Raw genomic sequence first — 16,345 nt, forward strand, 5'->3', positions numbered from 1 at the left:
TTCCCAAAATGTTGGAGTTTTCCTTTAATGCTAGTAGAATAGACACAACGTGAGGTAATCACCATCCATTTTAAACCGGTTATTACCTAATGCTAACGTTAGCAGATAGATGCGAGAGGTAACGTTAAAGCTTGTTGTTAGCCTAATGCTAATGCTAACGTTAGCAGATAGACACGAGAGGTAACGTTAAAGCTTGTAGAATAGACACAATGAGAGGTAACGTTAGCGTTAGCAGAATAGAAACAACGAGAGTCTGGTTAATGTTGTTGTTGATTGATTGAAAACTGTGTTTTACTCTGGCTTGCTCCAAGCCCTCACGGACATAGCTATGCTCACGGAGCTCTCATGCTGTACTCCAGCGGCCCCGCCTCCCCACACGGAGACAAACTGAGTACTACCTGCAGTGGAAAAGGAACGAAGTACCAGGTACCTAAAGCGAGTAGAGTAGAGTAGGTTCGAGTCGAGTAGGTACTATGCAATGGAAAAGAGGCACTAGAGGGCAGGAAGGAGCACAGCACTCATTCTCTTTCTCCCTAAATAGGCCGTAAGGTGAAGCCTGTTATCGTTGCATCCCGTTTCCACCTCGGCGGACTACGCAATTTTCACTCTGGGTGAAAGATCTATTGGTGTAGATTTAGGAATAAAAAGTTCTCCATTTACAATCTTGCCCGTTTTGCGCAATCATAATTTTAAAGTCGGGACTAGATCTTTCCTCGCGAACGGATACTTGGTCACCGCGTAGTTAAATTTGATGTAATTGGTGCGAGTTCTGTCACGTGTCTTGCGCTTGACCAATAGCAGCTCTCTTTGTTCCGAGGATACGGCCGTCGGGCGACAACAAATATGACATCCACATATTCATGCTACTTGTGTTTTATCAACAAGAAGCGCCTGGATACAGCTGAGAAACGGGCCACAACGTGTTATGCAGCTCAAGATGTGGATACACTATTTGATGCTGTGCTGAGAGACAGTTTAGCTGTGTTTTTATAGTTTAATTAACTAGCATTCTAGTTTTCTTCAGATACTGTATGCCATCTAGTTTTATTGTTTACATTGATGTTTATGTAGCTCTGTAATGTGTACAAGATTTTACACAGACACAAACACGTTGTGGCCTGTTTCTCAGCTGTATCCAGGCGCTGTAAGGGCTGCGTGTGTGTGTGTGGGTCATGAGCAGATAATAGGGACTCTCTAAGTTATCCGTGTATGAATACCCACTAAACTGCTTACGCAGACATTAACTCAATGTCTGCCAACAACGGTTATACTCGTTATAGCCCGCCAATCAAATAACGCCAACAACGAGTATACTCGTTATTGGATAGTGTTGAAATATGACATGTATATCATGTAAATTAATAGCAGAGACATACTCCCATCATTACACTATACAAAGTCTGTATCCTCCTAAAAGGACGTCTCTCTCCAGAGGACCACTCACAGATTCTTATCAGTGACCTGCTGACCCTTGGTGCATGGTTCCGTCCCTCTCACACACAAGCATACACACACACATACACACAGGATAGATACACACACACCAGATACACACACACTTACACATAGGACAAGCACACACACACACACACACACACACACACACACACACACACACACACACACACACACACACACACACACACACACACACACACACACACACACACACACACACACACACATCCACACCCCCACACTCTCAAAGCACACACACACACAAACCTACACACACGCACACATCTCCCCCACACACACACACACACACACACATACATACACCCTCGCTCTCAACGCGCACACAGTGACTCCTTTGGTGAGAGATCCCACCAGACCACCGGATCGAGTAATTCAACTCATTATGACAAAATGCCACAAGCCAACTAATATACGACCAGGTCAAACACTGGTCACATATTCCAGTCTCCATTAATCACAGATCGTTATCATAGAGACACACACGCACAAACGCGCACGTAAATGTGCGTTCCACGCACTCGTGCGCGGCAGACATACAGGCGGACCAATACACACAGACACACAACGTGCACTCAGGACAGAGACCACATACACACTGGACTATGGGATCGCTAATAAAACACTCGAATAGGGAAGGAGGGGGACTTCTTTTTCTTCTTCTGGGCTTTGACTGGACTGGACGGACTGACTGGACTCCACGGACGAGACTGCTGGACTGACCCACAAAGACTTGACTGTTTCTTCTTTCTTTTATATACTCGACCGGCCGGTTGTAACAATCTAGATTTCAATTGTACCTTGCTATATTCACCTTGTATAAATACTTTGCTTATTCACTTTTTATATTACATTTCTTGTTAACTTTTTATAATAAATACCTTCAAAAGTGTTTCATCTCTTATATTTTTAAATATCTTATTACAACATTCACGATTGAGTCTAAAACGTGACAATAGTTATTTCTTTTATTCGCTATTTCCATTCATAAATCATCCAGGTATGCTGTGGTACTGTGTGGCAATGTGTCTGAGATCGCAACGGTCCGATATCGCCGCCTGGTGGTATGCGGCCGATGTCGCAACTTCCTTTCTGAGTCTGTGTAGTGGCTGTGCGTCATTGAAAGTCATCCAGCCGGAGTTTTCTTGTAACATGGATCAAGATATTCACCCGATCGCATTGAATCGCGTTCGGGACGCCAGATTCATTATGCTGTTGGGGGTTATGGCGTGGGTCAAATGGACATACAATCTAGCAGATGGCAATCAAATAATTTGAATATTCTTTTTGGAGTCTCATCGGCCACAGGTAAGAGCAATTTAACATCAATTTCAGCTTGGTTGTCCATTGTTTTTATAGCCATCGCCCTGATCAGCATATGCTGTTGTACTAACGAATGCCGTTATTGACAATCAATTAATCAGAAACGACCCCCCCCTTTCATGCATCCATGATGGAACATAATATACCAATCATATGCATTTGAATTTTTTATTGTAGCGTGTATAGGGACGAAATGCCAATGGATTAAGTATAATAAGGCCTATAACTAGCCTTCCAGGAATTACCCTAGACCACTCTAAAACTATACTTATATTCACCACAGTATAAAACGAGAATGTATGGATGGAAAAAATATTCCTTTTTCACATCTTGAACGATAGATACTCGATGTCAAATGTGCCATAGTATTGCATATATAGCTATAATATTTAAATAGTTATAGCCCTGCAAACAAGGTGAGCGACTCCCACCGTTTACAGCGCTGGCGGTAGCTGCTACAGGATGAGGCTAATGCATGGCGGTCAATGAGTTAAGGAGAAGGGGGAAAATAAACAACAAAAAACAACCTTTACAGGTGGAAGCCTCAAAGTGAGTATTTGTCCAAAGGGCTGTCCAAAGGGAGCTCAAAAAAGAGCTAAGGGCAGCCAAGGTCAGCTACAAGGACAGGCTGGAGGGCAGACTACAGGCCAACAACACCAGGGAGGTGTGGGCGGGGGTCAGGAAGATCACTGGTTTCAAACAGCAGGGCACAGCTGTTGAGGGCCCGCCAGAGCGTGCAAACGAGTTCAACTCGTTTTTCAACCGCTTTGACCAGAGTGGCCTCCCCACACCCCTCCCCCCACCCATCGACACCAGCACCAGATCACACCTACAAAGAAGCCCCCCCACCCCCCACCCACCCACACCCATCAGCAACGGCACCCCACCGCCAACACCAGCAGACTGCCCACCACCCCCAACCCTGACGATCACAACCAGTCAGGTCAGTAGGCAGCTCTCCAGAATTAATGTAAACAAGGCCAGAGGACCGGACAACACCAATCCCAGGGTGCTCAAGGTATGTGCGGAGCAGCTGGCAGCACCGCTCCAGCATCTTTTCAACCTCTCCCTGAGGCTGGAGAGGGTGCCCCAGCTCTGGAAGACCTCCTGCATTGTCCCGGTGCCCAAGAAGGGACGTCCCAGCACCCTCAACGACTACAGGCCAGTCGCTCTGACGTCACACGTCATGAAGACGTTTGAGAGACTGGTCCTGCAACACCTCAAGCCCCTGGTGCGTGACTCCCTCGACCCCCTGCAGTTTGCATACCAGGCAAACATCGGGGTGGAGGATGCCATCATCTACATGCTCCACAGAGCGTACACGCACCTGGAGAAGCCGCGCAGCTCAGTGAGGATTATGTTCTTTGATTTCTCCAGCGCCTTCAACACCATCCAGCCGTCACTGCTAGCGGAGAAGCTCTCTGCGATGCAGCTGGAGCACGGCTTGGTGGCCTGGATCAAGGACTATCTCACTGAGAGGCCACAGTACGTCAGACTAAAGGACAGTCAGTCTGACGTACTGGTGAGCAACACCGGCGCCCCCCAAGGAACTGTGCTGTCACCCTTCCTCTTCACCCTCTACACCTCAGACTTCTGCCGCAACTCAAGCGGGTGCCACCTGCAGAAGTTCTCAGACGACTCCTCCATCGTAAGCTACATCACCGACGATGATGAGGAGGAGTACAGAGCCCTGGTGGAGAGCTTCGTGGGGTGGAGAGACAGAAACCACCTCCAACTCAACACCAGTAAGACCAAGGAGCTGGTGGTGGACTTCCGGAGGGGCAAGAAGAGGCCCCCCCCGATTCCCATCTCCATCCGAGGGGTGGATGTGGAGATGGTGGACTCATACAAGTTCCTTGGGGTACACCTGAACAATAAACTGGACTGGTCGGACAACACAGAGGGACAGAGCACAGGAAGGGACAGAGCAGGCTGTTCTTCCTGAGGAGACTCAGGTCCTTCAATGTGTGCAACAAACTGCTGCAGTCTTTTTACCAGTCTGTTGTGGCCAGCATCCTCTTCTATGCTGTGGCATGCTGGGGAGGCTACATCAACTCAAGGGACACCAACAAGCTCAACAAGCTGGTGAGGAAGGCTAGCTCCGTGGTGGGAGTCGAGCTACCTAGACTTGAGGTGATGGCAGAGAGGGGGATGATAAGGAAGCTGGCTGCCATCATGGAGAACCCCTACCACCCCCTCTACGACGAGCTAGTCAAGATGAGAAGCTCGTTCAGCCACAGACTCATTCCCCCCCGACACTCAACTAACCGCCTCGGACAGTCCTTCATACCAGCGGCCATCAGGCTCCACAACAGTGGGCAGCGACTAGCAGCCTCCAGGCTCCACAACAGGGGGCAGCGACAGCGACTGCTACCAGACATTGACCTGGGACTTATAGGAACCCAAGGAGGACAACCTACACTACCTTAGGCTTACTGCACCCTATGTGGATACTGTGATACTGTGATACTGTGAATAATGTATATTTCAGTGGATACCGTGATACTGTGAATAATGTATACTCAGTAGATAGTAAATTATAACACTACCTCATGCATACTGCACCTTATGTGACACTGTGAATAATGTGAATATTCCTCAGCTAGTCAGATAGTAAACTATATTGACCATATTGATCAAATTGTTTACACTGCCTGTGTTGTTTTTTACTACCTGTATACTGTGTTGTTTTACTACCTGAGATCCAAACTTAAATAAACTCAGCATTGCCATAGGCACAGCTGCACTGAATCAGGTGCAATCAAGCCCACACACCTGCCGACCCATGAGGCAATTAACCACAGAGACCAGGGATTGACAGCTATCCCTCACAGGAGATAAAATAAACAGCTGTCCCTCACAGAAAGGTGAAATAAAGCAAAAACCATGACAGGCGCTTTTTGTCGATAAAACACAAGTAGCGTGAAAACCAGCATCTCCAGGAACATTGGCAAAATCGATCTCTAAACAATGTTTGTATGTCTCCGCAATGGTATGATTCTCGCCTGGTAGGTTGTAATATAATTTCATTAAAGTTACACTGAAGGATTACAAATCCTTACATCCAGCTCCTCTGGTCAAATCATGATCATCGTCTCCCCCACTCTGGAATGTGCAGGCTGTAGGGTCCAGTGACGAAGCCAAGCCAGGCACCCAGGCCATGCACCCAGAAATACTTTGACCTGATGACATGTGTGACCTGATGACCAGTGCATGCATAGCTGCATCGGGCCTCCGGCCAGTGAGAAGGAGCAAACCTGAATATAGTATATCCCCAAACCAGATAATGTATGCCAGTACCTGTCGGATCATCCATTATTAACAAAAGGTTATCCTATAACCTAGTTATATGAATACTGGCTGAGCGTCTCGCTCTTCGCCATAATGAGATAACTCTTATCTCCTAGCATCTACTGTGCTCATGAACAAACAATTTGCACCCATGCACGTGACCAGGCCATGCCCCGGCGTCCTCCTATAAGACGCCGGACATGGTCATACTCTACCTTCCTCGGGAAAAAAAGTTTCCAACACTGAAAACCCAACCAAGGGACCTCAGGGCGCTAAGAGCGAAACGCTCAGCCAGTATTCATATAACTAGGTTATAGGATAACCTTTCGTTATATTATCATACTGGCCAATCGCGTCTCGCTCTGCGCCATAATCAGATATGGGGCAGAGCAGACGCGTGGCCCGACAAGTGAGTCCCGTCCACCCGCCCGTGCTAGCGAAGGGGGGGAGGCAGTCAACTCCACCAAAGTGCAAAAAAAAAGGAACCAGAAACCCCTAAAAGCGCACAGTACAGGCGGGACCACGTGTGACACATGACCCCGTGGCACACACCCACACACCCCTGCTAACCCACCGGCTGGCGGGACGCAGGGGAGGTCCCAAACCTCAGAACCGCCTGGGAGACAGAACCCCCAGTCATGTCCATGAGGTAAAACTTAACGAAGGGACCCGGGGAGGACCAGGAGGCCGCAGCACAGATGTCCTCCACTGAAGCCTGCCCTAACAAGGCGGCAGAGGCCGCCACTCCACGAGTGGAGTGCGCCCTGACACCCCCAGGGGGGGCCCGTCCAGCCAACGTGTAGCAAAGGGCAATGCCCTCACACAACCAATGTGACAGGCGCTGCTTGGACAGTGCCTTACCTGCGCGAGGGCCACCGTAACAAACAACAGTCGATCGGCAGCCCTGAGATCCCGCGTCCGACTGAGGTAAACCCCCAAAGTACGGACAGAACACGACAGATGAAGGCTCGCCTCTAACCCACTAGAGTGAGGAGGCGGATGAAACGCTTGAATCACAATATCCCTGGAGCGAAAAGAGCTCCGGATATTCTTTGGCACGAAGACTGGATTAGGCCTCAGAGTCGCACCGCTATTGGCCCGAATAGACAGGCACTCAGGCCGCACCGAGAGAGCACACAGCTCACCCACGCGTTTAGCGGAGGTGATGGCCAAAAAGAACGCGTCTCCAAGACAGCAGATCCAATGGCGCCTGCTCAAGAGGCTCAAATGGGGCCTCCGACAACCGGCCCAGGACCAATTGGAGGTCCCACTCGGAGACAGAGAATGTTCCACAGGCTTGAGACGCAGAGCGCCAAGCAGGAACGTCCCACGAGAGGGTGGCTGAACAACGTTCCGCCCCCACACTCGACCATACGCCACTCCCCAGCGTAAGCCGTGGTAGACGACGGAGCGCGCGCGTACCGGATAGCGTTAACCACAGAATAGTCAAGACGCATCCCCACCAGATTCACACTGTCAGCAGCCAAGCCTAGAGGCTGCCCCAGAACAGGAAGGCAGAACAGAGTTCTGCGTGCTTGAGAGAGGGCCCGCGGTGACCACGGAACAGGCCACAGCGGGGCCACACAGAGCTGAATCAGGGCCAGGGACCACACAGCTGAGCCCCGGCCCGGCACGACCAGGACCAAGTCCCGCGCTCCCGACGTACCCGCCCCAGACCTGCCCAGACCTGCCCGACTATGTCTGGATGTAGTCCCCACTCGTCAGGGTGAGGACCGCCCCGCGATATCACACCTGAACCCATATTCACCCTGCCGGGGATGTGGAGAGCCCTCAGGCAGAGCAGATGGAGAACGCCCATAGCCAGAGCCCGACCGCCGCCCGGTGCAGACGGGGGGAGCGCACTCCTCCCTGTCCGACAATATACGACGCTGACGTCGCGTTGTCCGTCCTGACCAAAACACGCTTGCCCACCACAAGGTGGTCGAGCCGTTTGAGGACCAGAACGACTGCCTTCAATCCCAACACATTGAATGTAGCGCAGACCGGGCAGCATGGCAGCTGCCCCCTACTGCATTGGTCCGACACGTCCCCCCCCATCCCATGAGGGAGGCGTCGTGAAGACCATGACGTGAGACAGCCTGCTGCCCAAGGGGACCCCGCAGGTGAGGGCACCAGACCCTCCCCAGAAGACGAGGTCCCCCAGTACTGACATGGGAACCTTCAGCCGCTTCCATATGTCTCACACCAGGTCCATTTCCATACTGGAAAAAACCACCTCTGCATCCTCCCTATGAAGAGGAGGCCAAGAGGGATCCCAGCAGCAGGCGCATCACGGACAGCGCCGTAACCGTCCTTGGACGGAACCTCCCGAGTGCGCCGAGAACCCAACCACTCGCCGCCGCTCCAAGAGGGATGCCCATATAGACCTTGAGCTTAGAAAAAGCCCAAGTACTCCACCCGTTGACTGGGAAGAGGAGAACTCTACTTCCAGTCTACAGCAAAACCCAGGCTGGTGAGACACCACCTGCCTGGTATGAGACCTGGCGATCTACCCTGACCGGCCAAGGACCAGAACGTCGTCCAGGGCAGAATACACTTCGTAACCCCCGATGATGCAGAGGCCCCAGTGCGGTCTACACGCACTTGGTGAAGATGCGGGGAGCCAGAGAATAGCCGAACGGCAGCCTCTGGTACTCGTACGCTAAGCCCTGCAAAGGAAGCGTAGGTAAGTCCTAGAATGAAAGGTCGGGATGCGAATACGCATCCTACAGGTCTATGGAGGAGAACCAGGCCCCCACCTGACAGCGTCTAACAGGTGGGAGACGGTCAAAATTCTGAACCTTCCATGGGACTAACGTGATACCCGGCCTCGCGAGGGCGGGGCAGGGGGAACTCGCGCTGCGACCCCAAGGGCCTCGAGCTCCCCCGCTGACAACCTTTGTTGTTGACAGACACAACACCAGGCTCACTAAACACAGATGCAGAACGTGTGGCGTGGGAGCCGCTTGACAGCACAACATTCTCACGGACAGACCCAGGCCTAGCCAGCAACTGGGTGTCAGCCCCTGTCCCCATGAGAAGCGAAACGTGGGGCTGCTTGCGCTTCATTGAAGGCATGCGGCCCGCAGCCAAAAGAAACAAATCAGAGCCCTTATCCCGCTGGTGTTGGGGGTTAGTGACCGGAGAGCGAGCTAGACACAGCTAGACGGCGACGGTTTTTTAGGGCGTGCTCATCTAATGTAGCCGATCCCTCGGCCGCCAAGGCTGTCGGCCTTGCGATCACCTGTTTTCTTTGTGTCCAGGGTACCTCAGGCGGGGGAAACACGGCCGCTGGTTGAGGGCCTCGCCACAGCCGCTGGCAAGGCCGCGCCCTCACCTCTGGCTGCACGGTGTGAGGCGGTGTGGGGCCTAGGTCAAATACCGCCCGCGCTCCTGCGGAAAGACCAAAGCATTCGAGCCCTCCCTGCGGTTATAGCTTGCGGATAGGTGAGAAAATAGCCCTAAGGCCCCACCACCGACACCATTTTTGACAGAAAAAACAGCAATTCGAACAATGTTGCTAGTCGCTGCTAATTCTATACCGCGGCGGTATAGGCTTTAACAGCCCACCAGCCACCTGCCGGGCCGACTCGCCTCATGGCGTCGGCTGGGCAGGACACCGTTCCACCATGTCAGAGGCAAAGGACTGATGCCACCTGCTTCACAAGCACGGAGCACCAGTGCTGGCTGCAGACAAAAGACTACTACTAGTGAAGCACTGCCTCACTAGTAGGCATGCAGCAACCTCCACTGTGGTGTGCACCCATGAAGGGGTAAATGAATAAATTAACGAAAACTAACACACTGCAGAATGGGCTAGCCCATACACACAAATGTTAAGGGGATGCAGACCAGAGAAAAACACCAGTCCCGCACACAATTCATAGATTCACAAAAAGCACACCAGCCCTAGGCCTCAGCCCATCCACCCATGAAATGGTAAACAAGCCCCCGTCAAAACTCCCAACATTAGACACCGATTGACCGTCAGCATGAATGGTTAAGAGGAGGGAAGACCTTTTAGTAAAGACAGCCCTCGGCGGGGAACAAAGAACGGAGACCCAGCATTGTAGCATTAGCATTAGCCGCGCGCACTAGGATAGCCGGGAAAACACCCAAAACAGAGTCATGACGACCATGTTTTCCCAAATATCCTGCCCCTCGCACCAATACACGACTCGGCTGTCTCACGGGACAATGAGCAGTATCACAAATGCTAGCTTTAATGCCTGGCAGCGCAGGCCCTACCTGTGCGCGACCTAGCCCGACAGCTAGCCGCCGCACAATGTCCCTCGATCGGGAGCATGTCTATGTTCCCCGGGTCCTATGTTCCCCGGGTACTATGTTCCCCGGTAGCGATAGATAGTCAGACCACCAGCCCTGATTCCAAACTCTAACCTTAACCAACTTTGAAAGAGGGCCTAAGCTTAACCAGTTCGAAACAAGGCGGACATTAATAATTAATAAAATAATAAAAATTAATAGAATGTTCAATCAATCAATCAATCGGGGAACATAGGACCCAGGGAACATAGGGATGACCCCCCTCGATCCGCTGTCACGAGACGAGGAAACCCCAGGACAGGCCCGATGCGCTGTTAGGATGTGCCGAGAAGATTCCAGGGGCTGGTGAATCTCTGGCGAAAACCCAACATTGTGTAATTTCTCTCTGCATTTCATAACAACTAGTTCATGGAGTGCACTGCAGCGTCCATGTTGGAAACAAAAAAAGAGGAAGGTAGAGTATGACCATGTCCGGCGTCTTATAGGAGGACGCTGGGGCATGGCCTGGTCACGTGCATGGGTGCAAATTGTTTGTTCATGAGCAGAGTAGGTGCTAGGTCGGAGATAAGAGTTATCTCATTATGGCGAAGAGCGAGACGCGATTGGATAGTATGATAATATAACCAGTCGATCAAACCTCCCTATATATGGAACTCCCACATAGTATAAATGCCATGTGTTGCGGCAGTAAACTGTCATAGACAGGTAGTGCCGAGGGGCTGAGCGGAGGAGTTCAAACAATTGACGCGCGACATGAAATAACTCCGTTCCACGTCCAGGAAATACTTTTAAGGCATTTATTCTTTCGCTTCATCATGAGACAAGCAAAATACGATTTGCACTTTGCGGTATTGCGTTATTGCGGTCAAAAGAAAATATGCTCTCCTAACTCTCACCCCCTCTCTCCGAGAACTGTCAACCTCTGAGTACTGTCAAACACGAGAACTGTCAGACGTGAAAAGGTGAATGAAATTCCATAAGACGCTCCCATTAGCGCCACACCCCCGTGAGCACGCCCACCACCTAAAGTGACAGTACAACTAATATAATAATACAACAAAACTAGAATACTGAATCATAATAAAGAGACCTCCATTACGGCGCCTACACCATGGTTGTTTTTCATTCTAAAGGCTCTCAGCCCCGTGGAGGGTTGGTCTCCAGCGATTGAATTCACCTTTGTCTCCTGAATCTCTGTCCAGCTGGCTCATACATATCAATCCCAAGAACTCAGTTTTTGATACTATCAAGGTTAAGTCACCGTTCAACGCAGTTTCTATCCCACCGTGTCTGTGTAAAATCTTGTACATGTTCTTTCTGAACGGACGTGAGATGCATATAACATTGTTTAGAAACCTTTTTGCAAACTTTAGAAGGTGTTCTTTGCCCATTTTCGTCTGTCGAGATGTAATGTTACTCTGTGGATGTCATATTTGTTGTCACCCGATGGCCGTATCCTCGCCACAAAAAGAGCTGCTATTGGTCGAGTGCAAGACACGTGACAGAAGTGCAAGACACGTGACAGAACTCGCACCAATTACATACAATTTTACTACGCAGTGACCAAGTATCCGTTCGCGAGGAAAGATCTAGTCCCAACTTTAAAATTATGATTGCGCAAAACGGGCAGGATTGTAAATGGAGAACTTTTTATTCCTAAATCTACACCAATAGATCTTTCACCCAGAGTGAAAATTGCATAGTCCCCCGAGGTGGGAACGAGAATCGTTTTCTAGCCACTTCTCAATGAAATTATTGTTGCTAAAGTGGTCATTATCTCTGCCAGGGAGTGCAAATGTTCAAAGGATGACTTATTTTGCGAGACACAAAAACGTTCCCTTCAGGGCGCGTTTAACTTTTCTATAATATTCCTCTCCAGATTTGCACATGAAGAAAAGACAATTGTGGCTTGTTATTCAGTCAAACAATCATTACAGCATGGTAGAATGTCTGGGTATATTGTGGTAACGGTATGCTAAATACGTGTAACGTGACTATTGTGGTGACCCTATTTTATATTCAGCTCTAAAACAGGACAATATAACGTTACATGACTAATCTAGCATAAACTGGAAACTGCATGGTTTGCAGTTAGTGAGGCAGGCAGGACTAACGTAGACTAACCATGTTCCGTACACAACAATGGTGTGTACAGTTGGCCTTTTCCCACTCATAGTTGAATTTAAAGGTGACATGTACTATAAATGTCATTTTTCAGTCTCTAGCATTGTATTATAGTAATAGGAGTTCGTATCAATGTGTTTTAGTGTCTAAATACCATATTGGCGGATTGCTTTGATTCAGCTCAGCCCCTTTCCTCCTCCAGTAAATCAGGCCATTTTGATTTGAACGGCTGATATACGTCATACGGCCACTGGGTGATGCGATTGGCTCTGTGGTTGGAGCTAATGCCCGCCCCCATTCTACCTAGACTAGACAGCGAGTGTGGAAGCCACTTCCTCAATGCTGCGAGGCGGAGTGGGGCCCGTGCGCTCTGGAGGGAGAGAGGGAGAGAGAGATGGAGAGAGAGGGGGCAATTGGGGGGGGGGGGGGGGGACACCTGCTGCGCGGCACACAGGAGTGTGTGCACTGCAGAGGTGTCGGGTTTCGCTCTGGAAGAAGCTCTCTCTCTCTCTCTCTCCCACCCCCCCCCCTCTCTCTCTCTCTCTCTCTCCCTCCGACTCTCCGAGTGTGTGCAAAGGTGTCGGGTTTCGCTCTGGAAGAAGCTCTCTCTCTCTCTCTCTCTCCCACCCCTCTCTCTCTCTCTCTCTCTCTCTCTCTCTCTCTCCCAACCCCCCTATCTCTCTCTCTCTCTATCTCTCTCAGTCCAAGCATGGCTTTGTCAGTATTCCAATGTACCCAACCCCCCCCCCCCCCCCCCCCCACCTCCAATGTACAGCCCCACCCAACCCCACCCCACCTACCCAACCTCCTCCAATGCACAGTTTCTATGTCAAATGTATATACACTCTTTTTCTGGATTTTTTTAGTATCACAAACAGTACTGTATTTGAAAATCTGGTATGTCATAAATGTATAGATGTAGCAGTACTGTCTATCTGTATGTCATGTGTGTCATATGATGAATTGAAAATGGGGGACCCTGATGGAAACAAGACGAAAGTCTTTCTCAGGTCTGCATCCTCTTAACAATTGTATGTATTGAGCTGTACTGTACTATACCCATTCTGCAATCTGTTAATAAACTTTTCAATCAATCAATCAATCTACCAGTAGCAGACTGTGTGGGCTGACTGTCACTCAAAGTGCTTATGGGCGGAGCCAGGCCATAACAGCCTGAAATCTTGAAGCTGGAAAATGATGGTTTTGAGTACTTGATTAGAAATATAAAACAATGCATTTTTTTGAAAAAGACCTTACAGATGTCTTCAATAGACTAACAGGAATTGTGTAAAGTTGCCCAAATAGTGCTAGGAATAGCAGTACATAGCCCCTTTAAACAAATGGGTTGTGGATACAATTTATATTATCTCCAATTTCATTCCCAACCAAGGCATTTGTCTCATCAGAGTGGAGGTGCTGAAATTCTGTTCAATAATGCTTTGAAATGGGACGTTTTAAAAATATAAAATCAAGATGATAAGCTGTTCCACTGTCAGACTGAGGATGAGCGATATTAAATGCTGTTTGCTCATCATCCAAATGCATTTATACATAAATGAATAATGTATTTGCACTGTACGGAACACCATTGGTTGCTTCTTTCACTCTGTACGGAACACCATTGGTCACTTCTTTCACTCTGTACGGAACACCATTAGTCGCTTCTTTCACTCTGTATGGAACACCATTGACCCTTATGATCTTCCATACATACAATAGATAATACTATTGGTCCAAAAGACACCAGTCAAAGTGTAGATTGTAGACTGGATATTCCCCCGGAGAACGAGCAAACATCTGGCTCCAACAGCGCCACCTGGCCGAAATGTGTGCTCTACTGAGCACAACTTTCTAGTTTTAAATACATCACATATAAACACTAACACTGCTTTGCTCGTACAATCTTGTTGTAACGAGATTAGCTGGAAAAAATACATAATTTTCATGCATGGATTACTAGACTTCAACTACAATACATACAAATGTATCTTCGTAATTTCTTGGTTGTTAACCCTTTCACTGCCACATTAACAAACGGTTAACCCTTTCACTGTGACAATACAGAAGGTTAACCCTTTCACTGCCACGCGACCGTCGGTAGTGTGACAGTAAAGGGTTAACCTTCTGTAGTGTGGCAGTGAAAGGGTTAAACAAGGTAGGTATATTTCACCTACAAACATAATACAGACAATATTGATGTGAGAGATTAGTTAATAATAAAATAGAAGGATCTAAAGCATGGGCTGGGTTTTGTCAACAAAGAAAATAAATGATGGAATAACAACAGACTGACTGCTGGTGGTGCCGGACTCAGCAATGTCTTTTGATGGTAGGTGGTCATAAGAAGTTTAAAAAATGTGAAAAATGGAGGGCGGCTACGTGGTGCAGTGGGCAAGGCGCTCACCACAAATACTGGAGGCTGGGCTCAAACAGATCATCTCCCTGTTCGAGCCCAGTGCTCCACATTGCTTTCAGTTTAGCTGGTCGTCCGCACTAATACACATTGGCAGTATTAGGGGGAGGGAAAACTCATGGGTGGGGATCGGGCGTTGTGGACAGCGACTCCTACAGGTCGGTTGGTGCGCCTGCACAGTAGAATCAGGAAGCGACGGGGGCGGGGCCCCTCCAAAGCCCAGACCCCTGACGCTGAAAGATCGAGCTGCGCAGGTGGAAAGATGCGACTGCTGTTACCTCGAGTATCGGAGGGGACTCGTGCTATGTATGACTTAGTCCACATTGCAGCCGGCTTGTGGGAGGCAAGAAACAGCGTTCAAAGACAGGGGAGGGTTGAATTGGACGATACGAAAAAATTGGGATGGGAGAAAAATAGAAAATGGGAGAAAAAAAGTTGATCAAATTTTGTTTTGAAAAATGCTGTCAGAAAATTATTATTGCAGCTTTAAGATGTTATTTTCAGCAAACAAGTGAAATAATTCTGTCTTTGGGTTGTGATGATTTGTTTTAAGAAATTCCTTGAAATAGGCAAGATCATTTTAGATACATTTTTTTATTTCATTTGTTTTAAGAAAATTACGTTTTGAGACTAACACGTTTAAAATAAAATGGGGATTCTATCTATTGCAGTAAAATAATCTTACAATTTACCAAGCAGGTTATTGAAAGAGCAACGGCTGTTATGGGTCAGGGTGAGGCATTGCTGTTCTTCACAGCATGTGATGGCAAACTTGTACGTTTTCATATAAATCATGTGAAAAATGTTTTCAATTCTCCTTCCTTCTGGGAGGTAAACATTACTGTGTTTTTCTGAACTGAGCCAAAATATTTAGGAGCCTTTGGTACAGAGGGCTTGCGGGTGACCTCATTCTGTCCACCAGAGAATAATGTACACCCTGTGTTCAGAATGGTTTTGATTATGAAACAATCTGTTACGCCCTTACCAGGGTTCACCCTTACCAGGGTTCACAGCAAATGTACCCCCAAACATCCTGCCATACATCACACAAACAATCCTGGAAATCTCCCCTTTCACCCTGTTTATCTGTAACTGTATCACTGATTTACTCTGGGGTGATTGATTGTTTTCCTCTGCAGAGACCCCTTTTTTTGTCCAAAGGCTGTTTCACAAAATTGGGAAAGATTTTGTGTACCTTTCATTTGTATGAATAACTAATTTGACCTAGTGCGGGACATTCAAGTATGCTCAAATCAGTCAACATATTCAGATGAAATTGACGTTTGTCATCATTCTGAATACATTAAACTTGATTGCATTAAGGGAGGAGGGTGTAGGAAACAGCCAAGACAAATGTATTTCTCCACTCTCTTTTTCCTCTGTTTCATTCTTCCTAGAAGCACTGATTAGCCATCGATCAGGCATAGAGGATGC

Source organism: Notolepis coatsorum (genome assembly GCF_963971535.1).
Source record: "Notolepis coatsorum genome assembly, chromosome: 20".
Classification (NCBI taxonomy): Eukaryota; Metazoa; Chordata; class Actinopteri; order Aulopiformes; family Paralepididae; genus Notolepis; species Notolepis coatsorum.